Below are 11,240 nucleotides of genomic sequence, written 5' to 3'. Positions count from 1 at the left end.
GATCCTGACTGGTACCAGCGGGCTTGCCAGTCAATTTGACTAGGGCCTCATGCCATCCGGACACATTCCAGGATCCCGCATTCTCAAGATCCTCCGCAAGCTTAATTTTCGCCTCCCAAACAACAACAACAACACTAATCATTACTTCAACAATCATGTCGTCCATTTTGGCCACATACTCCTTTTCCTTCTTAGCTTTCTCCCTAAAAAACTTCTCCAATCTCTATAGGAGCTCCTTGTTGACTCCCTCCTGTTCCCTCAAAGCATGCTCTATTTAGGCAAGCTTGGTCTTGAGATCCTCATGGCAACGAGAAACATGATCAATGGCCTAAGAAGGGAAACTGTAAGTAAAGGATAAAGTTAAACGAAAAATACATGAAAATGCTTACGGATTGGGAGAAGGATATCAGCTTCTTTAGCGCCTCATTTGTTCCAACATTCTCAAGTAACCAAACATCAGGCGACTTCCTCTTGCGAGATGTCGCAGTCTTCATGGCAAGATCAAGTTGAGTCTTCTTGTAAGGAAGATAAGGAGGGGTCTTTTCCTTCTTCACCATGAGCAAGTCGTTGGACATGTCATCTTTAAGCTCAAGCAAGATGAATCGAGCACTAGAACGAGTGTTTTTGGATCCTACATATTAAGAAGGATCCCCATAAGTTCAGGATCCTAATGTTGAAACATATAAAAACATCGGGAAGAATCCTTACTAGTGGCCATTGAAATTGTGGTAGATGAACCTTTTTAAAGGCTAGGAGACTCAAGTTTGAATGATCTGACGTTTGCAGATAAAGCAAGAAAACTCATGACCTTATCCTCAGTATCCTCAACAATAGTAAGAGCTTCTCCGAACTTGTAACCTGCATCAAAACGAACAAAATAAGAAAAAGTAAATCCTTGGATCCTCAAGATCAAAAAATAAGATCATACCCTTTTCAACCCAAGCTTTGGGCAAGAGATCCCCACCAGCAATAGTCGCGTCTCACAAAAAAAAAAATTCCTTTCAGGTTCCATCATTTTGTTTGGTTTTCAGAATAAGAGGAGATTTGTTGGTTTTGACCTTAAATAGAAAACGAGAATTCCCAAAAGTAGAAAGATCATAAACATAAGCCAACTCGGCGAGACCTATGTCTAGATTGTGGGAACGATTCACTCGTTCAATCCAATATAAAATCATCCAGATAATAGGCATTGCTTGAATATACGAAAGTTTAGTGGCTTGAAAGAAATCAAAAACAACGCCCGAAAAAGGGTATTTGAGACCCAAAGAAAAGGGATACTCAGGGAAGCGTACGCAGGAAGGAGGAATGAAATCAGGCTGAATAGAAGCTTCGAAGGACCTGAAGATTACATCGGAAGGAAAAGCTATGTTGGCTTTGTGAGATTGCATGTCTTCGTCATCAAAGGAGCAGACTTCATCATAAGCCAGGATCCCCTGATCAATGAAGTCGTTCTCGGGAGGGGCAGTAATGCTGGCACGAGAACGGGTTGCATCCTTGCCCATGATCGGGAAAAAGAGGAAAACAAAAGGAAAAGAAGAGAAAGAAATTACATGTGAAGGTGGCCGGAGATGATCATAAGAAGTATTGAGGAAGGTAAAAAAAAAATTAAGCCGGTTACCAATATTTAACCTAAATAACAGAAGAGACAGAATGTGATCTGACTAAGCAATGATGCTTATGGAATGGATAAAACCTATTTGATTAGGGTTTGGAATTCAAAATTTCTTATCTCTTTTATTTTTATTTTTTAAGTTATACCTCTAAATATTTAAAAAATAACATTTATATTCCGTAGGTATAATTTGGGGGCAATTGTTAGGGGCAGGATCTCAGAACCATATTCAAGATCCTTAATATTTCTAAAACCTCGGGATCCTGATTATTATCACTAATATTTCCTAACACTTATGACAATTATATTCTATTTTATTTTTATCACATGTGTAGAATTAGTCAATACAAGACTCATTCTCAACGGAGAATCACTTCAACCAAGCTTAAGACACGGGAATACCAAGTCAAACAACGTGCAAATACTTGTCCAAGGAGGATCCCGTAAATCTCAGACTTCTTGTTAATTAGCTTAGACTATAAATAACACATGTAAATCAGATACTACACACACGATTAGCTTTACTACTACACTTGTACTTGTATTATCTTCATCATCTCTATAATCTCAGATTTAAATCAATAAAATACAACTAGGCAGATGATTATTATCACCTCTCAAGATTTTATGTCGGAGATCCTATAAAGGATCAAGGGCTTTCCTTGTAACTCAATTGTCTCACTTTTATCATCACTCTATACCTACATTACACTAACACCACAACCTCTCATACAATTTGGTCGAATTGCACTTGATCGATTTTTGACCAAAACAATCATGTTCATGGTATAATTCAAAAGTTATCTTTCATAAATATCTGCAGGATGTTCATGAGATATTATGTACAGAATCTCATTCTTTATCAACCAGACGCTTCTATGAACGTTTTCTACTTTCTCTTGCATCATGTGGGTCATGTATAGTTATGGATGATGAGTTAAATATCTTACCAATCTCATCTCACATGAAGTCAGTCACATAAGGTCTAGTAGAAGAGGTAAACTTCTAGTATCTCAAACATTATAGTGTATCTTAACACAACAAATTCCTTACTTTCTAAAACCGTTTTTTCCCTTCTTTATCAAAGGGCTCTGAAGCAGAACGTGACTTAAAAGATCTAAAAAAGAAATTAAAAGACAACTTTCATGTTGGCCCATTGATTAAAAAGTGTTGCACCTTGGACCAGGTATTGACTTTTTTATATCAATACAAATTTACCAGGTCCATAATCTGTAAAATTTATATAAATTTACTCAGGGAAAAGCTGTGATTACATTTCTTGATGCAATTTTGGACAAAACACTTGGTAGCACAGTGGCTTTACTTGCTGGCAGAGGGCGTGGAATGTCAGCTGCACTTGGTCTTGCAGGGTACCCCTTTGACTCTTGTTGACTTCATGAATCTAATTAACACATGATTTTTCAGGTATTCAAATATATTTGTGACTGCTCCTAACCCAGAAAATCTCAAAACTTTGTTTGAATTTGTATCAAAGGGATTGAATATGCTAGAGTACAAGGTAAAACGTGTGTCTATTTCTTATTGTATACCTTTCCATATAAATTAAATATGAAAATATAATACTTTATTGACATGTTTTTAGGAGCATTTGGATTACGATACTGTGAAAAGCTCAAATCCAGAGTTAAAAAAGCAACTATCAGAATAAATATCTACAAACAACACAGACAGATAATTCAGTATATACAGCCACATGAACATGGAAAACTGTCATAAGTTGAGCTTTTGGTGGTTGATGAAGCTGCATCTATTCAACTGCCACTTGCCAAGTCCTTATTGGGTCCTTATCCTGTTTTCCTTTCTTCTACTGTTAATGGATATGAAGGTACATGGCGATCTTTATCATTAAAGCTACTTGAACAACTTAAAGAACAAAGTCGCGCGTCTACAAAAAGAATAGAAGTTGTTCCTTCTGGTATAATAAGCCATTAAGGTGATTATATAGAAAATATAATTTAGTTCTATTTCAAGAAAATGATTTGATTTATTTCAAATTGCCAACTCAATGCAAGTAGGCTTTTTAGGAAGATAGATTTGAGTGAAGCTATTAGATATGCAAATATCGAATCATGGCTTAACAATTTAATTTGTTTGGATATTGCAAATTGTATTCCTAATATCAACATATTACCTCCTCCTAGTGAGTGTGATCTTTATTATGTTAACCGGGATACCCTTTTTCGTATCATGAGTTATTTCTTCAGGTATTTATTGATTGTTTTTAGTTTATATAATTCATGCATATAATATCACTGTATCAGTACATACTTACTTCTTCTTACACTATTTAGAGAATGGTGGCTTTATACATTGCTTCTCACTATAAAATTAAACTCTCCAAATGATCTTCAATTGTTGGCTGATGCGCCAGCTCATCACTTGTTTGTCTTACTTGGTCCTATTAATTCTCTGTGTCATTCAGGTTTGCCTAAAAAAAACAAAAAGTGGTTGCTTATTAAATTGTTGTACTGCAGGTATGTCTTGAAGGAAAAACTTCACGAGCTTCTGCAACTCAGAAGCTTAAGTTGTGGTCATCAACCAAATTCCATGGAAATTCTGTGAACAATTCCAAGATAAAAGACTTTCCACGTCTTTCTGGTGCTAGAATCGTCCTCATCGCAACACATCCAAATGCAATGAAGGTGAACATCATATATAATATTTCCAATATCTGTCTCAATAGTAAATAATTGTTGTCTTATACGTTGCAACTGCCATAGAATTGTTGTCAATGTAGCTACTTTAACCAACATGTTTATATTTTTGGTATTTCCATATACACCCCTTTAATTTGATCACATAGTAAATTCTTATAGGTACTTTGAAGGTCAATGCACTTCCATATCTGAGGAAGATGGTGTCCAAAACAAACCAGAGTCTCCACATCTCAAAATCACTGAAGCTACTGAGAAAGTGAGATGGATTTCCATATTAGTAAAACTTATTTTAATTGGATATATAAACGCTTCTGAAATTTGTATTTTCCAGGTGTCATTTCTTGTTGAAGAAAATATAAAGCCAAGATCCAAATTCCAACCTACCTCCTCTACTTGTAGGTCTCCGTTAAAGAAAGCCTCAAAAAGCTTCACTACTTGTTCTCTGGAGAAAACATAAACTTTATCCATTTTACATCTGTGAAGTTCCAGCTAGGCCGTCTCACTTTTTATTACTAGATCTCTCTTTAATCTTTAAATTGCTTACATAATCATCTTCATAATATATAATTTGTGATCAGAATTCTGTGGCTGGTGAACACACATGTATGGTTATAAAACCGCTGGAAACATCTGATGATGATGAAGTTAATAAAGAATCAAATGAATTGGGATTTTTTGGTGATTTTTATCGAGCTTTTAAGGCAGCATTTGCAAGGCTTTTGTGTTCTCCAAGATTTAACACAATGGAATACAAGCTTGCAATGAGGTACACTATCTTGGATCCAAAACTCAGCTTCCCTAATGTAGAAGAACCTTCATCAACGATAATTTCACATGGGATATATGATGACATCATCAAATCTCCATTCAGTATGAAAAGACTAGAAGTTTATGTCAACTACCTTGTTGATCATCATCTCATAAGAACCTTACCCTGAAGTTCTTTTAACTTTAACATCTTTTTATTCGTCTTTCTGCATTTATTAATTAATATATATTTTCTATATATTTTACAGATTGCAGACCTGAAATTGCCTCTTGCATACCTATACTTCCAGGAGAAGTTTCTAGTTACATTATCATATGCTCAAGCTTCTGTGTTACTATGCATGGGATTACAGAACCAAGATGATTCATATGTCGAGTTTTTTTTTCTAAGTACTTAAAAAGTGTTTATTTATTTTTAACGTACAGGGAGTGATGAAGTTGGAAAGACAACAAATATTTTCATTATTCATGAAAGTCATGAAAAAGTTTCAGAAATATTTGAATTCAGCATCTTCAAAACAGTTCAGTGCCACTCTTCACGTAATCAAAGAAGTAAGTAAAAACTTTCTTTCAAGAAATTCGTTCATTTCACCCTAAAAACCCTAATTTGGTTATTTATATATAGGTTATGTTGAAACCATATTTGATTTCTGTGGATGAGGATCTTGATGAAGCTGCAAAGAAAGTGAAGATTTGTTTGTTTTTGTTTTTTGTTCATGTGGCTATGTGAATGCGTATGGCTGTTACTAACAGATAATTATTTTGATTGAATATTAGGATGATATGAAGGCATAGAGTGATGGATTATTGAATCCGGACTTTCTTGAGCGGTATGCGATTGATGACAATGAAGTGGATTTTGAGAGTGCTTTCCAAAGTAGTGGAAAGATACCCTCAGGTGGTGTAATTCGTGTCAAGTCTTCTAGTAAAAGTAAAACCAAAACCAAGGAAGAAAAACATAAACATGGGACACAAAAAGATAAGAGTGAAAAAAAAAAAGAAGCAATGTAGGACATTCTTCCAAATTATCAAAGAAGAAAAGAACATCATAGTATAGTATGGGTCTATTTTTGTCTATTGTTTAGTTTTTCAAACCATGGTTAGGGTTGTTAGATTTTGGGTTTCGAATTATCGAATACCAATGAAATTACTTGAATAATTCAAGGATCGTGTATATAGAATATTTTCCAAAATCTGTGATTTCGACCATATTGCACGGGTATCACAAACTCCGATTGGGATAACCCGAGAAAGAATAAATATGAATTTCAGGCCAAATCCAACACTCCAACACTGGATACTTTGCTTTTTGTTCTGTTCTTGAGAGACAATTTTGTAGAGAGAAGACGAAGCAGTTTTCCCGAATCTGTTATATCTTCTGCAACGACAATATTCCCTTTTGTAACGGACGCAAACCTTGGTTTTTTAGAAGAAAAATTTTGGTTGGGCCCTTTTCTCTCTCTCTCTCTCTCTCTCTCTCTCTCTCTCTATATATATATATATATATATATATATATATATATATATATATATATATATATATATATATATATTATTTTTTGGGTCGGGTAGCTGCCCCGCACCCTGCTAAGGTGGCACCGACCCCCTTTGACCCCTCCTGCTGACTGGACAGCTTGACAACCGCGAGGGGCTCTACCTCATGGACCCCGCTAAGGCGATGCCTCTTGGAACTCCACCAAGCGCGCTGCCCCAAACCCCCGTGTTCCTGGGTCCTATTTAGCTATCCAAGTGTACAATTCGCACCTCATGTCTCGAAATATAACCAAATGGAACTCAACTTGTCTCAAATAGAATCCCAACTACACTAAATGTATGTGCTTTGAACTGTAGACTTAAGGTAGGTGGAAGTAATTTATTGATAGTTCTTTTAGAAAATTTGTTCACGTTTTGAGTACCTTGGGATCGGAAGTCCAAGAAGACGAAACTGTGGAACTCGTCGGATGTCGATGCCAGTGGGAAAACGGCGACTACATTTGTTGTGGACACATCTTGAATAATGACATGTCTAACCCCTCTTTGATATCGATCAAAACCATGAGTCCACAAAAGACCTTTGGAATGCCTTGGAATCCATGGAAGATGATGCTTTTAGTCAGATGTTCATTGTGAGTAATTTTAACAATTACAAAATGATGGATTTGAGGCATGCCATTGAACAGTACAATGAACTCATTCATAGACTTGGACAATTTTAACAACACAATGTGAAAATAGATATGTCCATTTATGTATCAAGTGTAATAGACAAATTACCTCCCATCTTGGAAGGATTTCAAGCACATGTTAAAACACAAAAAAGGGTTGTCTCTTATACAACTTGGCTGCCATTTAAAAATTCAAGAGGACTTACAGATCCAAGAAAGCGACAAAGGAAAGGAAAAGGGCGTTCCTGAATCTTCTATCACTATGGTGGAAGATGATAAAAACCAGAAAAATAACAAGGAAGAGCAAAAGAAGGCAGATGGCAATCGCAAAGGTTCCAACAATAAACCAAAACTTGTTAGAATTGCAACAAACATGGTCACATGAAGTGTTGTGACTGACATTTGAGGAAGAACAAGAATGGTGCAAACACTTCTCGGCAATGATCTCAAGATCAAGGTCCAAAACCACAACAATGTCATAATTTTATTTCTGGAACTACTTTTGTCATATTTCATGTAACATTAATACATGAGGTGTTTTATGTGCATGATGATGAATTGATGATCATACATGAAGTATATATATATATATATATATATATATATATATATATATATATATATATATATATATATATATGGTCTAAACATTTAGAAAAACATTTAGGAAGTTTGAATTTATAAGGAAAGTGAGAAATACTGAATTATAGAAATTGATATAAATTTGTTATTACATTTATTACAATTACTACATTTGAATATTATATGGAATTTAATAAAATGGAAAAAAAAACCCCATAAAATAACATGTGAAAAAAATTTAATTTAAAATAACCACAAAATGACATGTAACAATGAATGAGAGTGTGACATGTAGCATAAAATAAACTAGGTTATAACTTGTGCAATCCTTGGTTGATAAATTATAATAATATATAGAGTATAAAAATAAAAATAATTAATATTATATTTGTTTTTGTAAAAAGTTTGATTTGCTAACCGCAAACGTATCATGTTATATAAAGAAATATAAATTAAACAAACTTAAAAAAAAAAAAAAAAAAAAAAAAAAAAAAAAAAAAACCTACCAATGAAATAAATAACATTGTTTTTTTATAAAATTATAAAAATAACCTAATGTAAAAAACATATATGAATAAAACATGGTAATATAAATTACAAATAAAAATTGATGAATAAATATGCACGTTTCCGGTGAGTATCCATTGAAATTTTGAATTCTAAAAATGCAATATATTAAGCTAAATTAGGTGAATGCTTAAAAAAAACTATCTTTTTTATCCGGTTTTCAACTTATCCGGTTCATTCTCATTTCAGTTTTGGACCTTTGTATGCATATTTATCTCGACTACTTTCTTGATGTGTATGAATTCCGTGTAAATTTACTATTCATTCTTGATTTGTTAATGGAATAATGACTTGAGAGAACATACTTTAGCTTTTGGTCACATTTGGTCACTAAATTATTTTTCGTGTTTTATTAACCCTTGAACTTGTTGAAACGTATGCATTATATCAGTATGACCGGTAATAATGGGTTTTGCTTAGCTTATCTTAATTGATTAATCTAATACCTCTTAACTAAGTCTATGCATGGTGCATGGTAGTTGTTATCACGAGGGTCGAATTTTTATGGTTCCTAGTGGTATGGCCTTTCGTGCCATAGATTTTTGGTTTTTGTTTTCTATCCTCTTTGTATGGTTGTGTGGCCATGGGTTCATGGAGTGGAAGTTCCTCTAGGGTTGTGTGGCCGGAAAACAACGTCGGAAACCGGAAAAACTGTGACAACCCGAAATTTCTATCTTGTACAGCCATTCAATTCAATCAAAGTCAGACTCGTTTCTGCTATCTTTTAGCATTGTTTAAGGTCTGTTTGAGTGTTCTAAGCCTAGTGCATTCAAGGTTTGGGTTTAGGGATGAGTTATCTTAAGTTCATAGTGTTACATTCGGGCCAAACACTCCTTCAAGAGGAGTGTACGGCCGTACACATGGGTGTACGAAGGTGGTCGTGAACTCATGCCCTTATGTATGAGATTCTTTCATTTTTCTTCATTCCTCACATTTCCAACTCAAGAAATCCAATTCTCTCTCAACTATCATCAAGCTTTTCACCTTGATCTTCAAAAATGTAAGTATTCCTTCCATTGATTAGTTGATACAAGGCTTTAACTAGTGAAGATCCATGTTTTCATCCATGAAATTTCCTCTTTTGGTTAGATCTTCAAGTTTTCTTCACTTTCACCAAGAACACCAAAAACACCTACTTGTTCTTGGGCCGTGAACTCCTTAGGAACCTTCAAAAGTGTGAGTTTCTCTTCTATCTTCTAGTTAGGCTTGGGAAACACTTGATTCCTAGCCTTAAATCATCATCTAATGCATGAACACCAAGGGTGTACGGCCGTACACACCTCATATGGTCGTAAACCCTTGTTTAGTGCATGTTTTGGCCTCAAACTCACCTCATGTCCCAACATAAGATCATGAACACTTAATGGATGCTAGATAGGACCATAAACACCCCTTTTTACATGCTTCTTCCATTAGTGTACGGCCGTACACACCATGACCGTACACCCATGTGGCCGTACACACAACGGTCGTACACACATTGGCCATGCACACCCTTGTGTGGCCTTAAACTCCTTTGATGCAATCATATGTTATTGTAACACTTCAATATAAGTGTTTCTTAGTCCCTAAGCTGGTTTCCTTGCATGATTAGATGTATATACACTAATTATATACATATATGTGTCATTATATGCTTAATAGGATCCGTTTGTGCTCGAGGCTTCACTTGACACATAGCAACCTATATTGAACTTACATTCGTATAACTCACTACAGGTGAGTTCATACCCCTTAACTTATCTTTTAAATGATTTTAAATTCTTTTATGGGGGGAATACAAGTAGAAACATTATAGTTATTATATCAATCACATGTGATTAATAACTACCAACAAGTGGATTTCATATACTTCAAAACTGTGTTATCAAACAAACGATTTCAAAACCCTTTTATAAGCGTACATCAAGTCGTCTGTAACCATTCAAATGGTTAAAATTTCTTTTAATGTTTAAAACTCTTTTACATGCTAAACTCTTTATTAAAACTCTTTTAAACTTATATATTGTCAAAATCATGTCTATATATATATATATATATATATATATATATATATATATATATATAGTTATATAAGTAAGGTTGAAAGGGCTTAGGACTGATAACTCACTTTATTTCCTATTCCTTGTTTGGTTGTGGACTTAGAGTATCCGGTTGTTTGTCCGAGTTTCGTTTGAATCTTAGTTATATATTATGTATATGTGTATAGATATAAAAGTTCTTACATCAGTTCAGCACCTTTGGGTAGCAAAGGTGTACAAACATACTCAGTCACGCAAACAACATTACTAGTAAACTATAATAGGTATAGTTTAGAGGATTACTACTCACTATTTCTAGTACAATGAAACATACAAGAGTCAGTTCATACATGAGTCAGTTCAAACATACTATAATGAGAAACAAAGAGAACATATTATAATGAGAAACAAAGAGAACATACACTACACTATACAAAGAGAACATACAATACACTAGAGAACACACTATACAAATACAAGAACACTATAACATTAATGTGAGCCACTACTTCATGGCATGGAAATATACTGTTGTGTCACGTTTTGCAACCAGAGTCTCCTGGAGGGAGAGACTGAATTTGTGTATAGATCTATACGGGACTGACTATCCTACACATTGCTACTAGCTACAGTAGGAACTGTAGGTCTACGGGTGACGAATGTCATACCATTTTGATGTCTTCGAACATCGTGTTTTAACTAGTCGATCAAACATGGTTACAACTATATCACATTTTACCTTAACTAATCAATTGATTTAAGGTAGTTAGTACAACGGTAGTTACTATATACAATACTACAAGTACATCTTTACTATTTTCCCATTACATTCAAATTGTGATCTTCT

General features: G+C 34.5%; 1 pseudogene; it reads left to right on the top strand.

The window, feature by feature from the left end:
- The first annotated feature begins 1,568 nt into the window (after nucleotides 1-1,568).
- LOC145106822 (RNA cytidine acetyltransferase 1-like) lies at nucleotides 1,569-6,110 on the top strand (annotated as a pseudogene).
- Nucleotides 6,111-11,240: the final 5,130 nt, after the last annotated feature.

Source organism: Lactuca virosa, chromosome 4, assembly GCF_052849685.1.
Source record: "Lactuca virosa cultivar CGN04683 chromosome 4, Lactuca_virosa_CGN04683_v6, whole genome shotgun sequence".
NCBI lineage: Eukaryota > Viridiplantae > Streptophyta > Magnoliopsida > Asterales > Asteraceae > Lactuca > Lactuca virosa.
Note: the sequence above shows the minus strand (reverse complement) of the source record. Positions and strands in the feature narration are given on the sequence as shown.